Here is a 15,676-nt window from a genome sequence, read left to right on the forward strand (position 1 = left end):
GAGTATAGGAACCCTGTATTTGCAATATATATACAAGATGATTCACAGTAGTTAACATGGCTGACCGCTAACAGCACGCAGCAGCTAGCAACTTGCAATCTTCTTTCTCTCTCTTCTCCCATCCTTCTGTAACAATATGATGTGACTTAACAACGAATGAATTGCGGCTGTGTCACGGCCCAGGAGTAACTACGACGGCTTGACGAGGGTTGAATGACAAAGCTGCAACGACGATGATGCAACGACCACGACGGCATTACGACTACGAGCACATAACTAGCGGCGCAACTTGGTTGACAACCTAGGTTAATGGGTCGCGTAGGAGGCTAGATAGATAGATACGTTCAAGAGAGAGAGAAAACAAATGGTGAAAGGCAGAGAGGTTAATCAGATTAAGTGTCCGTTTGGCTACTCTGCACAGGAGGTTGGGGTAAGGGCAGAAAAGGTGAGAAAACAGTAGAATATTAAAAAAAGAACCCATCAGTTCACACACACTACTATTTTTCGATCAGAACAGATTATATAAACTCAAGACGGCTGAAGTATAAGGAAAGAATGTTAATCGCATTAAAAGAAAACAATGTGTGACCGATGGCGGAATTGAACCTCTGCCATCGAGTGCAACAATCCGGTGCTCTAACCGTTAGGCAACGATCACTTTTTTTCTTCCTAATTACCTTTACTGAATTCACAGAGAGAGAGAGAGATAAACGGTATGGGAACGGCAAGGAGGTTAACCGGACGAGATTCTGGTTTGCTACCCTGCACTGGGGGAGGGGGAATTTAAAGGCGGGAAGTACAGCGGAGAGAAAAAGCAAGGAAACGAAAAATAAAGGTAGGGAAGGTCGTGCGGAACGTAAAAGCTTCAAGAGTGCCTTCACTGTCTTTTGGCGTGACGACGGTACAATCCATGGTGGTACATTCGCACCAGCCCAACAAACGCTGAGGAGAGAAGCAATCAAAACTCTGGCATGTACAGTCAGCCCTTCTAACCTAGGAAGCCAGTCTTGTTCTGGTTCTTGCAGTTTATACACTTGAACCATACCGATTCGCGAAAGTAATTCGTTATTGGCCTCACGTCCTGATCTGCATGACGATCCACCATTCTTGACAACCAAATACCGTGCAGGCCGAGGAGCATTATCCTGTCAAGCGGCATGCCTTCGTCGTTATGGACCAGTAAAAACCTAATGCCGTAGCTATCTAGGCGAAGTCGTTTTTTTTTTTCAAGCTTTTTGTAGGACATCTCAAAGGAAGTAACCTCCTCAACAGTCTAGAAGAATGTATTCAATTGTCTCAGGTTTCCTACAACATATATATATATATATATATATATATATATATATATATATATGGTTCATCTGAGTAGCATGGCGTTTTCCCATTGGTCGAGAGCTTGACATTGTTCCCAGTGTTCTTATCGGTACAACTGCGAATGTAAACTGTAGTGTTCTATGCAGACACGCAAGTTGGCTTTCCTGCAGTGCGTTTTCGGCGATCATGGACGAATCAGCGAGACATAGAAAGTTTCGCTTTAATAAAACGGCGAGTGCCCCAAGGTACAAACATTTCTTTTTCTTCCATGTATGTCCTCACTTCTAGCGTATTAGCATGCAGTTTGAAAAATAAACTTTTGACACGCCCCTTCACGGTCATGTTTTTTACACTCTTTAAAACGCTTTGACCTGGGCCAGCATTGTATTGAGTTCTATACAGGGGAATGGGATGGAGCACATCACATAAGTCATTGCGCAGTCTTTTTGCGAGAAACACCACCGAGATATTCGAGCGAGAAATGACCTTGTAAAATACGACACGAAAGATACACTTATCTCATATACCCATAAATTCTACCTAGCAGACACTCGGACCACACAAGTAAGTTCACACACAAGTTTCATGTTCCACACACAGTGGAACATGAAAAACGTCAACGCCGACTCGTCGCCGCTGTTTTCTTAGATATCAAAGGGGCCTACGACAACATCCTTCATGAAGCCATTCTCGATGCCCTAGATGACTTGGGTATTGGCGGCCGGCTCTACCTGTGGATTGTGAGCTACCTCAGCGGCCGTGTCGTTTACATGTCCACGCCTGACGGAGACACTAACCGTCATCAGGTATGCCGTGGAGTTCCTCAGGGAGGAGTTCTCAGCCCAACATTATTTAATGTGGCACTGATTGGCCTGGTGAGCGAGCTTCCACCTCACATCCACATCAGTGCATATGCAGATGACATCTGCATCTGGGCTTCTGGTGCAACACGCCCACAACTACGTGCGAAATTACAACGGGCTGTGTCATCTACTTCACGATACATACGGCGTCAGGGTTTGCGCTTAGCTGCCGAAAAATGTGCTGTGGTTGCATTCACGCGCAAATCCGTCTGCCGCTACCCGATCTCCATTAACGGTGTCATAATACCTTATGTCTCCCACCACAGATTCTTGGGCATTATCATCGACCGCGGTTTGTCATGGACGAGGCATGTTAATATGTTGAAGCAAAAACTCAATCTGTTTTGCCATGTTCTTCGCTTCGCAACAGGCATGAAATGGGGCCCCACGGAAGGCTCATTACTAAGACTTTATCAGTGTCTTTTCGTAGGCTACATTCGATACAGCCTTCCGATACTCTCAAACTTGAGCATTTCCTGCTTACGGACATTAGAGAGCGTCCAAGCGCAGGCACTAAAAATATGCCTCGGGTTGCCACGGCGTGCCTCCAACAAAGGCACAATTGAGGAAGCCCACGTATGCCCATTACCGATATACCTGTCCCACGAACCACTTCGTGTGTATTTACGCTTACTGACACGACACCATTGCCATCCATTGACGTCGGTTCTACATGAGCGACCGGACAGCAGTTTCACAAGTGCACTCCGCTGCCATCTACCCCACATAACATCAGGCTATGCCCTTCCATATCACCCCGTCAAACCACCATGGGTGATGGTTCAACCTTCCGTATGCGTACATGTCCCCGGCATACTAAAGAAATCATTGGTTCCCGTCAGTGGACTACAACAACTTGCTCTCGCGTACATCTGGTCAGAATACCAGACATATGTTCATGTTTACACAGACGGCTCCGCGTCACCTAAGGCATCGACAGCAGCTGTGGTGATACCAGCCCAACAGATGACTCGAGGTTTCATACTAGACCATAATTCAACATCAACCGCTGCAGAGCTTGTGGCTATTCGGGAAGCGATTCGTCACATCTGCGGGGAAAGACCTCAAGAGTGGTGCATTTTCACGGACTCAAAACCCGCGCTGCAAATTTTGGGATGCTTCCTGCGCCACACCGCATATCAGGTTCTGGCCCTGCAGATCACCGAGCTACTTTCATACGCTCAAGAAAAACACCACCGCATAGTGTTCCAATGGATCCCGGGACACTGTGGGCTCAACGGTAATGAGATGGCCGATGCTGCAGCAAGGCGCGCCCTCAGCAATGGCCTGCGAACTGTAGTGCCATTCTCCAGACCGGACATCACATGCCTCCTGTCGGAATTAATGAGGAGTGCGACGAGAAGATACTGGGCCCAGCCAGACGCTCGTCACGTCCGCCTTAAAAGCCTGGATCCCGATATGAAATTTCCTATTCTGCGTGGAATTCCACGCCCTCATACATGCCTGATACACAGACTGCGATTAGGCGTCGCCTTCACGCGCAAATATTTGCACATTATTGGACGGACAGACTCCCCGGACTGTTCAGTGTGTGGCGCTGTAGAGACTATAGAACATGTGCTCGTGGTGTGCCCTGAGTATGCGCGAGAAAGACTGATATTGGCAGATACATTGAGACATTTACACAATGGACCACTGTCGGAGGACCTCTTGCTAGGCGCGTGGCCACAGAGTTGGCAGACGACAGAGACAATGCGTGCACTTTCACGTTTCCTAGGTGACACGGGCCTGGACTCACGCCTGTGATACCAGTTGTGTAATGTGTCATTCACCTCGTTCCTCCCATTATCATCCCCCATTGTGACCCTTTTTCTTCCCCTCTTCCACTTCCCTTACGTAGAGTAGCAGGCCAGATGCTCCATTATCCGGCCGACCTCTCTACATTTCCAATCATTAAAATACTTCTCTTGACTTGGCACATATCTACCTAACCTAACTTGGCACACAGTTCGCAAAGAAAAAAGGGTTCAGTAACATTGCGAAAAAAATGTGATTCACCATCTGCCTAATATACAAATGTGATAAGCCAAGTCCTCCAAGGCGGAGACGCCTAGGTATACTTGTTCGCTCATCTCTTTACCACGTAGGTCCCCAGTAAAAAAAATAGCAAAAACGCGATGCAGGTTCTGAATGTTAACACGTGAGCAATGCAATACCTGCAGCACGTACCACAACTGGCTGATAAGGAATAAGTTGCAAATTATGGCGCGTCCGAATTGAAGCCTTTAAAACGCTCGGAGCTTTCGCGCAATGTAGCAACATCTCCACGACAATAGTGCTCACTGCCTTCATAATGCTGCAAAGGTACACCTAGGTATTTAACTGGCCTAGCGACCCAAGACATGTTCGCAAAAATAGTTGGGGTTGAAATCCAGTAGCCATGCCAGAATCCCAAGCACTTTCCCCACTATATATCCCTGCCGCTTGCTCTACAAAAACAAAATGTTTTGCAATGTTCACAACTCTTAAGAACGCTTTCTTGGTTCGAACACAGCACAGTGTCGGAGGCGGCGCGAAGTGGTAGCCGCCGTAGCCACGGTTTATTTAGGCCGGCCAGCCATGGTCCCGCGGGATCTCGGGAGCGGCAGACAGCGCGTGGCCACTCAAGTCGAGCGCGCTATAGCGTGTTCTATTCTCGCGCTACCCGCACGTGAGTCCATCTCCTTCGCCTACTCTGGAGGTGACAGTCGCGCCGCTACAACAGCAATATCGTCAGCGTATACTAGGCGCCGTACTTCAGTTGCGTGCAGACGGTAACCTCGAACGTAGGTGCTGTTGATGACGGTTGGGCAAAATGGCTCAACGTACAAGCTTGAAAGTTGTGACAAGAGGGGACATCCCAGGCACACAGCGCTTTGCACGTTGATTCGCTCTACCACCGTTTCAGTAACAATAATCCGCGTTGTACAACCTCCGTACGCCATGGTGACAGCATCTCCTGTAGCAGAACCGACATTTACATGCTGCGAGATACACAAGAGCACATCGTGAGGCCCCCTACTAAACGTTTCTTTTTTTTTTCTATGTCGCGTTGTATCACTGCGATTCCTTCGCCTGTAGCATCACAACATTCGAGCGCGCGCCTGACCTTGCGAATATTTGTTAATATTGTGTGACCTTTAATAACACATGTTTGACGTTGTCCAACCAATTCACTCATAACCATTTGCACACCTTTAGCCAAGACCTTCGATTACAGTATCTAGGCAACGATCGCATGTCTTTTTTCTTTATCGGATAGGAGCAGAGCTTTCAAGAAACTGTTGTGAATCAGCATGCGCCGCTGACATGTGCTTATCTTGCTAGATTGCTGGAAAACATTTAGAAGTGCTATTTCGCCAGCCTAGGGTTATCGCTAGCATCGCCAGCCACGTCCTCGCCTGTGGCGTGTTGACTTAGATTTAACTACAGGGAAGCCTTTATTGCAAATTCAAGCTTCATTAGTGACGCTAAATGACTGCTTTAAATACTATCTCTAGATTTCTTGGTTTCATTTCTTTACTCTTATGTTATTTTATCTCAAAATAGATTTGAGCTTTCTTTTCATTTGCGTATTTTCTTGCTTTTATCCGCACTCTAAAGTTATAGGTTTTATTTTGGTTATGGTAATACTTAAAAGATGGACTTTCCAACTTCTTGGCCAGTACCCCGTAGTGGGCAAGAGTCATTGTTTACAAACAAAACGAAAATCCACCTCGTAGTGGATAAGTGCCACTACTCAGCCAAAGCAAGGCAAGCAAGTCATATCGGGTCGTAAGTGTGCTTTATTTTCTGCGTTCCTTTTAATTTTGCTAGCCTTTCTCGCGAGAAATTTTATGCGTTTGTAAACGTTAAGCCGGTGTTCTGGCCAATGGCGTGATTGTATCGTCATTAGCACGGCTAATCGCCTTTCTCATGCCAGTCTCTGATAGTGAAAACAACGGCTCCTTAAGCACACTGAACCACGGCACTTATCAGGACAACTCACGCGTCTGACGGCTTCAAAAATCGCGCAGTTCGGGTAATCTTCAGGCGACCGATAATGCCATCGGTAACCGGCCCCAATGTCAAAAGCAAGGTTTGTAGATAACATTTGAAAGCATCATTTTCAATTGTAGCCATACAGTTCGCAATTTAATAGATCGTTAACTAATCGTTATTAAACATCCCTCGATTATCAAAACAACAAGGCAGACTTGAGGATTATGCAGGAGGTTATGAGAATATGTACATTTGGTTTTATCTGCAGAGAAAGGCTCACTTCTGTTTTTTTTTTTAACTTGTTTCGTGTTAGCTGGGACAACCTGTATAGACACATGAGTAATGCGTTTGCGTAGATTCTTGCCGCTGACTGCTTTCATTAACTGTCATCAACTATCAGCATATGAAACGTATTACGGATCATTATTAGCGTGGCGTTGCCTGTGGCGACTGTAGTATGATGATGATAATAATAATGATTTTGTCGCATCCCCTTTGAAATGCGGCGGTGAGACATAGTCACCGAGCCTGCTTAAGTTAATCAGGTACGCTACACATGCTTTGCGTTCTATCATTTTTGTATACATATCCTTCATCTTTCTTCTTTTTCTCAAAACTTCTCTATCTACCTTGTACCGCTACTTATGCCTGTAACGGATCCGGTCGTATTAATCTCATCACTGCTTTTTTTTTTCACCAGTACTCTAAACGTATCTTGCTTATCTCGACTGCTGACCGGTTGGCGCTTCCGTCCACTATAAATCCAAGCAATTCTGGAAGAGTTACGTTACCTCAGGGTCTCATTAGGGGAATGCCTTCGCATTCCATTAGGATGCGCTGAGTGGTCTCCGGATTTTTGCTGCAGCATACACCTGCCTAATTTTGTTGCGAGTAACAACGCTTTCAGAATTAGTTACTTGTAACAGGAGGTAGCGAGAAAAAAGGCACAATCACATGGGAAAGTACGTATAACAAGAGCTAAACTCATTGTATATTCACCGGCATGGGCCGCGAAATATGCAGTGTATACATGGGGCAAAGAGCACATGTCTGGGCATGAGCAGAAAGGACATATTATGGCGCTGTGAGGCTCGTCAATGTATTTCTTAAAGGTTTAAGGGTCTATGACCCTAATTTAAGTTTTAAAAATTGAGTCCTCGAAACTTTTGAATTCGAAGCTCCGCAGGAAATCAGCCTTTTCTCAAATGTATCGTCCCGTAAAGCCGTAAAGTTGTGCGACCGACTTTTAATTTCCGTCAGGGCAACCTCGGCGACGTTTCTTCTACGAAAGTCTCTTCTTAACGTACTCGACACATTACAAAGAGGCATAGGTTTGAGCATGTTGGTTATTCACAGTTGCACAAGTGACATAGGGCAGTAGGGACAAGTGGCATGCATGAATCCATGAATGTGCGTCTGCAAGAGCACAGCGAAAAACTCAGCAATATTGCTATAGACGGCCAACTGGCAGCTCATCATAAAAAAAAGATCATGTTTGATCAGACTTCTGTGTCCCCATCGCAATAGCTTAACTAGGGAAATCATAGAAGCTACCGAGATCGCACGGGCAGGAGATGATTGCGTCAGTTGGCCATCAGTGGCGAACAGCTTGAATTTTTGACATAGTCGGCCATGTGGCAGTGTACCTACCTTCTCTCTGCGGATGGGTGTATATATATTCTCAGGATCCGCGATACAATCCTTGTTGAGAGCTAGCTCTTGTCTCGACTTGTCCCTCATCCTTACTGCGATATGTTACTTGTACTCGACACATTAAGACACGCGAAAAAAACTATTTATCGTGCCTATTTTTTTATAATCAGTTTTTTATGTTGTCTTCTTTTGTGTGCAAACATTCCTTTCATATCACTTATGAGTTTGAAATTTGCCCAACGCCGGGTATCATTCGCGTGCTCTCATCGTAGTCACATTATTTGTTGCGTCATCAATGACAATGTCAAGGTTCATATAACCACTTTATGCACATGATGCGAGACTGGGCAAATGAGTTGCAGGGGAAAACACGATGCGACTAATATGCAGTTTATTCGACCATACCTTTGGTCTTACGGCTTTTCTAAAAGTCGTACAAAATGTTTCAATTCTGCGTAAAGTGCACGCATATACTTACATCACTTCATAAAGAGGCTCTCGCAGTGAGACAAGATGCCTACATTTATGGGATTTGTAATATTTATATGTATAATTACAAAACCTAGGGGTGTTCGAAAAGCAGCGCATTCGCAACGAATCGAGCACGAAAGTTCGAGAAAAATGAACTTCGAATATCGACTCGAACGCCAAGTATATCTAACTTCTGAACAAAGTGAAATGAAAAGGTTGCGTGGCGTCTGTTGGGAGAAAAAAATATAAAAGCAGAGTTACACATGATCATTTAGTGTGTGTCGTGACGTGTAACCACTGGATTTCAGGTAAAGTTGGAAGCTTGTCAGCTAAACAACTTAACGGTTATTGTATCTGGTGAGCCATGACGAATCTAGCGATATACCAGTTTAAGGATGTAAGTGCAACACTATAGCGACGCACATTGTTTTCAAAGCATCCAAGCGTGACGATATCGGCCAATTGTCAAAACTGTTTTTGCCTAAGCTGAGTCACCAAATTTGTAGGCTACCTGAGGAGAGGCACGGTTATTTAACGAGTGGAAACTGATGTGAATCTCCTTCATGCGTCCTCTGAGAAACTCCATGGGGCTGAATTCACAAATGTTTTTGTTCGTAAGAGCGTTATTGCTGATTGGTTGGAGGCCTTCGCTAATAATGCGTTCGCTGTCACTGTTTGACGGTTTTCGTTCTGACGAACTTTACTAGCGTAAGAAAATTTTGGTAATACGGGCCCTAGTGTGTCTTCGAAACAACCGCGGCGTTCTACTGCAGCGGAATCATACGGAAGAGTCTCCACTTGCATCGATATCTTTCCCTGTAGACTGCGGCAAGTTTTATTACGTTCTATAGCATTCGTACAGAAACTAATACCCGACAACTTCGAATAGTGACTTCATGTCTTGTTGGACATCGCAACAGTAACCGAGGGGACAGTGGATTGAACAGAGCGCTGTACTTCTAGCACCTAATTTTCTTTTCAGTAGGTTCAGCTGCTCGAAATTGCGAATATTCGCTCATTCACCTAAAAAAAAAACGAGAACTGGCTCGGTTAATTTCGGCTCGAGTCACACAGTTCATGCTGTCGCAATGAGCAAACGAACGAAAGAAGACCTCGTGAATCTCCCGCCCTGCCCATCGTCTTTGTTATTCGACTACGACCTCCTCGTTACTTCGGCTCCCGCGCTTAGCGGGATTTTGTTCCGACCCGAACTCGATGCGCGCAGACCAGTGCCACTGCCGTCTTGGAAGTGCGCTTACAGGAGCACCGGTGCTATAGGATCGGGGGGCTACGGGGCTGATGCGGCCGCGTCAGAAGGAGCCTGCGGATGAAGAGAAGTGCCGAGCACTGCTGGGCTGCGCGAAGCGGGCAACTTTGTCTGGACGGGGAAGCGGCTAACGAATGGGGATCCTCATCGGAAGTGACAGACCCGAGTTGGCGCGCTCAGGGGGGACGCCCCGCCACCCAAGGCGAGGAGAACGCATCTCATCGGTCGCTTCTATGTAGCTACTGCTGCAGCTAGGTATACGGCTGCCTTACGAGAATGTTCGGAGCCGGCAGTGTTGGTTGTTCCGCCGAGTCTTTCGTGAGTGGTTCCGCTTTCCATTGGTACAGGATATAATAAACGAATGACAGTCCCGTTTAAAGAGAACTGGCGTGACATTTATGACATTTTGGACGTCATTTCGTGCGTGTTTCTTTTTTCCTCGCTGTTCAGCTGCGACGAATCGCGAATGATAGCCGTTTTGTGCCGCACTACCTTTCGTTTAAAGCGGAGCTTTCATTGCCTCCTCCGACTTTTCTTCTTCTGCTACTGCTGCTTGCTGCTGTCGTCATCGTCTTGCACGCCGCGTGATTCAGAGCGTGCGTAAACATAGCAGGATCGTGGCAGACATGAAAGGAGACGCGAGAAGTTCGGTTAGAGCTTTCCTTCGCATTGCTTACAATGCCCTCTGGAGCTCCCTGGGCGTTGCCACAATTATCTCTTGACTGCTGTAATTACCCGCGATCCCCCGCAGAAGCTTTGCAGAAACTGCAGCCCTTACCTTTCTACCAACGTGCAACAGCCCAGAGGGGAGGTAGATAGAATGGTAGAGTGGAGGTAGGGAGGAGAGGCAGAGAATGGCTAAACCCGATGCCGTCGCGTAGAGAGTGAAATGTCAATCTTCGCTCGTATACATGGGCGTGGGCGGTTGAAGGAAAAGGCGACGTAAGAAGGCAAGGAAACTCTACTGACTAACAGCGGTTGCGGACAAAATGAATAAATTTAAGTTCAAGGTACGGCACGTTTCCACTATTTCTGAAAATTAAACTCCGTGCAAACTTGTCAAGCGCACAACTGACGCAGGGCGAGGAGACGCAAAGCCGCACAAAAGCTCTGTAGCGTCCAGGCGAGACTAGGAAGCTGCCGCATGTCAAATCAACCCTTCTGTGCCCGTCGCTGTACCTTTGCGGCTATGGCGTTGCACGAAGTCGCCGGTTCGATCCCTAATGCGGCCGCCGCGTTTCGACGGGGGCGAAATACAAGAACGCTCGGGTACTTAGATTTAAAGTCCCGTTAGAGAGCCCCAGGGGGCCAGAACTAATCCGGCGTCCGCCACTAAGGCATACCTGATAATCCGATTGTGCTTTTGGCGCGTACAGATGCATAATTCAATTAAAGTTTAACACGTCTGCCACGTTGAGATGTGCCACGTGAGGCAATGGCTATGCTTACCTTCTCGGAGGCCATGAACAATGGTGCACAACAACGCCTCGAGCAAACACGTGTCCTTGTATTTTGTGGGTACTACGCAGACAAACAGCAGTGCTGCACGCAAAGTAACGTTTAACATCGACTCACCACTCTCGTATTGTACTAAACGCTGAAGAAATAATACATTTACCCTTCACATCACCGCCAATCAACGTCAATCAAAGCAAACAGCTCATCGACCATTGCTTACATCTATTCCCACAGTGCGTGGGATCCGCATAACATTCATAGGATTGTATTGTTACTACGGGCATATTAACCGTTGACAGAAAATGAACACAGTACTTTGCTTCCTCACAATGGCTTAGAAATAAGCACGCGACAAGGGTGCGCTTTATTAAACTCCCTCCATAAACAGCGTTGTGTCCGTATGTGCATGCTCTTTTCTTGCGCCCCAATCTGAACTAGCGTAACTTAGTCACCTTACTTAGCTTTAAAGGGCCCCTCACCAGGCCACATGGCAATCATTGGGAATGGTACGCTGGAGGTTGTCACATACCCTAAGGAGTGTTCTACAGCTAGACGTTTTCACATTACTTCAATAATAGCAGAGATAAAAATATTTGAAGTGCCGCGACTATGATTTCAGGAGGCGAGCGTCACCGCCAACATATAGCTCTCTACTTTCCCCGTCTAGCCTCCGCAAGCGGAATTCCTTCCCTGCGTTCTTCCATACCGAAGCCCAAGGGTCGCGTGACGAATACGTCAGGGGTCCCGCTTTCTTTGTTTCTCTCTCGCGCGCGTTTTTGCCGAGGGGGCGCACTTCCGGCAACAGTCTCGCGCGCGAGCAATTGCGGTTGTTACGTTTGGCGCAGTGGAGGAGAACATCTGATTAGCGGTATAATTCACTGCCAGACTCACGAGTGCTGAAGAGGGCGCGAGAGGATGAAAGAGCATGATCGCAGCACTGGAACACGGCAGAAAATGACAGTTATGTTCTCTGCACGCGCGACTTCACGACGTGGGAACTGTCGCGTTGCCGCATGCTGCAGCCACCAAACGGCCGAGCTGTCGGTGATGAAAGAACACGCAGGTCACGCCCAGTTCTCGAAGGCATGCGGAAGTTCCCCGACGTCCTTATTGCCAGCCGTATATACAAGTACAGTGACGTCATCGCCCATGGCTTCCGTGGGCACAGATAAACAAGATGCAACAGTGTAGTAAAAAGCATGCGCGACAACATCGCGCAAGCACTTATCAGCACATCCCCCTTTTTTGAACAAACAATTTAGTGTCTTACTAAAGCATACCAAGGTTAAAGGGGCATATTGCACGTTACAAGAACGCGCGGTACAATCGACTCATTCAATACCCCCACCGGATTGGGCGGTTGACTACTCTGCCAGCTCTGGTCACATACCCCATTGCCGAGGGCACCTGACAGGCTGCTAATGAGGCGCCGGAATTGTCGCCTATCGATTCAGTCGGATCATCGTTAGCCGGGAATTCGTAGCCCCCTTCGGGCTTTTCCCGTTTCGGCAGGCGGTTCAGCATCCTTCCGTTACGCCTCAGCGTAATGCCTTCATCGGTTTTCACCATGTAGGACCTGCGTGCAGCAGCTGCTACAATGACCTTAGCTCTAGTTTGCATGTCGGTGACCCAAACCGTATCGACAGGACCTAGCTTTTCTAGTGGTCCGGCATGGTGGCGTTTGTTGAAATTGCCGCTTCCTTTCAGCGAAGTCCTTATCTTTCACGTGCGAAAGACGCGATTTGACGGGGCCATGCAACTGCGGTGCCATTAGAACACGGGTTCGAAGACGCCGGCCCATCAGAATTTCCGCAGGGCTGAGGCCAACAACACCGGGTGTCGCCTTGTAGGCCAGGAGAGCCAAGTATGGGGGATTTGATTTGAGCACGAGGCTCTTAACTGTCTGCACCGTTCTTTCAATCTCCCCGTTAGCTTGCGGATACCGTGGGTGATGCGACCAAAGCCGCAAACTATGGGCCATTATCCGTCACTAATGTTTCCGGAATGCCGTGGCGTGCAAATATACTTTTCAGTCTTTCGATTATGACACCAGTCTTGGTTGGAGGAAGTTATGCGACCTCCGGATAACGTGACAGGCAATCTACCACAACGAGATAGTGGCAATTGTTATTAAAACAAAGATCAGCCCCTACTCTTTCCCACGCGATGCTTTGAGAAGGGGTTGAAACTCCTTCACACTCACCTATCATTGCTCTATGTTGCCATTATGGCCCTAGATGGTAAGGAAGCTTTGGTTTCTCTGGCCAGCCACTACGACATAACTGATGCAATACTGTACACACAAGATCTTTTCCTTCAGCGTCTTTCATGTTATAGATCAAGTTGCTTCCCGTTTTCAGACCTTGAATGCATGATTTGGCAAGCGATGACAGTTCGCCCACAGATACTTCTCCGGTTAGCCGCTTATCCTTCGCAAATGGTGTCCGTGAAAGATCGTCCGCAGTTACGAGGCATTTTCCTGGAACATGCACGACACGAACGTTATAACGCATTAGTCAGCCCAAAGCGTTGTATACATATGGGGGAAGCACATCAAGAGGAATCTTTCCTAACAAAGTTAGCAGAGGCTTGTGGTCGGTTTCAAAGATAGCTTCGATTCCTCCGATGTAGTCATCGAATCTTTCAGCAGCCCATGTCAAAGCTAAGGCCTCCTTCTCCACTTGCGCGTAGCGCTGCTCAGTTTTCATGAGCGATCGTGAGGCAAACGCTACTGGTCGTCGCTCGCCATTACGTTGTGTTTAGAAAAGGACAGCACCAAGCCCAAGAGATGACGCGCCTGCTGAAAGAATCGTTGGAATTCTAGGGTCATACATCGCCATACACTTAACCGAGCAAATTAGGGCCTTCAGCTTTCCAAATACGGTGTTCTGCGCAGGGCCCCAAACCCATTCAGGTTCTTTTGTCAACAGCGCCCTTAGAGGGGCCACTACATGTGACAAGTGTGGAAAAAATTGCCCATGATGCTTCGCCGTGCCCAGAACACTGCGTAACTCTGTTCGTTACCTGGAGGCGCTAGTTCTCTTACAGCAACTATCTTTCGTGGGTGAGGTTGTACGACGTGTTTACTCAGGAGATGGCCCGAATAGGAGATTGCGTTTACACCGAAAACACATTTTGCTTTGTTTAATGTGACATTGTTCCGAACCAATCTAGCTAGAACATTCATCAGCCTCGAGTCATGCTGCTCCTTAGTGTCACCGAAGCCAAGAACGTCGTCCATCAGGTTAACTACACCAGGGAGGCCCTCCAATATTTCGGTCATGCGCTTTTAGAAATATTCAGGCGCTGATGCGATGCCGAAAGACAACATCTTAAAACAGTAGCGCCCAAACGGTGTCCAACCTGATGGAAGCCTCAATTCGCGTCGTTTTGAGAACCACTTTGCGACAGCCAACAAACCTAGCGCTTCGTCGACCGTCGGTAACGTGACCCTTTCTCTCAAAACTGGTTTGTTTAGCTGCGTCAAGTCAAAACATACCCTGACCTCTCCTGAAGGTTTCACGACTGGCGCAATGTCGGCGCACCAATCGGTTGGCCCGTCAACGTTGAGAATGACGCCCATTCCTTCTATTTTCTCAGTTTTTTCACCCGGTCTCTCAGTACAAACGGTATCCGGCGCCGTGCTCGTATAACAAAAGCGACGGCTTCCGGCTTCAGTCTGATGTGATACTTGCCTGGAATTGTGCCGAAGCTGCTGAAAGCGTGTGAGAGGAAGGCCTAGTGATTAGTGTGCTTGCTTAAGGGCTCCACAACCTTAATTATCCCTAATGATTCGAGAGCCGGCAAACCGAGAAGAATATGGCGCAAAGGGTTGACGACATAGTACTCTTGGCGAGAAGACTTTGCCTCCCATTGAACTTCTGCCTCGAATTTGCCCAAAACATTCAGCTGAGCCCCGCTTGCACCAGTCAGCACCCCGCCCACCATCCTTAGACTAGTGGGTGAACCTGGAAAAGATGGCGGTACTAGAGAAACTTCAGCGCCCGTGTCCACCTTAGCAAAGACTGGTACGTCGTTAACTCTTACTTGAACAAGTCGCGACTGCGCGCTCGATGCGATGACAGTTCCCGAAAAAGATATCGCCCGAGTCCATGTGCACCGACGAGACCCGCTCCTGTCGCTGTTTTGAAATTTTCTTGAGGCACACTCTGCTGGAGTGCCCCTTGATACCGCAGCTGCCGCACTTGTGTGCCTTCGTTGGGTAGGCAGACCTGGCGTGCATGTTGCCGTCACAGAAGTTGCAGTGTTCGATCCCTAAGTGCTGAACCTTTGTTTCCGAAGACTTTCCTCCGCTGTTCCTTCTGGTGACACTAGGCGTTAACGCCAACCTCGCCGCACTCCAGGGGAAAGCAACCGTCGCTGACGCCTTTAGATCCGCGAAGGTCGTCTTGTTTCATCTGAACCGTTTCCTCCAGCCGTGCTTTCGCTAGAGCTGCTGAAAGAGTCAACTTGCCGTCCATTTGGAGATATTCAGAAAGCTTCTCGTCTAGCAGTCCGACGACGAAAAGGTGCCTGACGAGGCGTTATTTGGAGTCGCCGAAGTCGCACTGGTCTGCCAGAGCGTGTAGCGCTGTCATGAAGTGGACGGCGGATTCTCCGGGCATTAGCTGCCTCTTGTGGAAGCGACCTCTTTCGAATACAAAGTTGC

Source organism: Dermacentor andersoni, chromosome 4, assembly GCF_023375885.2.
Source record: "Dermacentor andersoni chromosome 4, qqDerAnde1_hic_scaffold, whole genome shotgun sequence".
NCBI classification, from domain to species: domain Eukaryota; kingdom Metazoa; phylum Arthropoda; class Arachnida; order Ixodida; family Ixodidae; genus Dermacentor; species Dermacentor andersoni.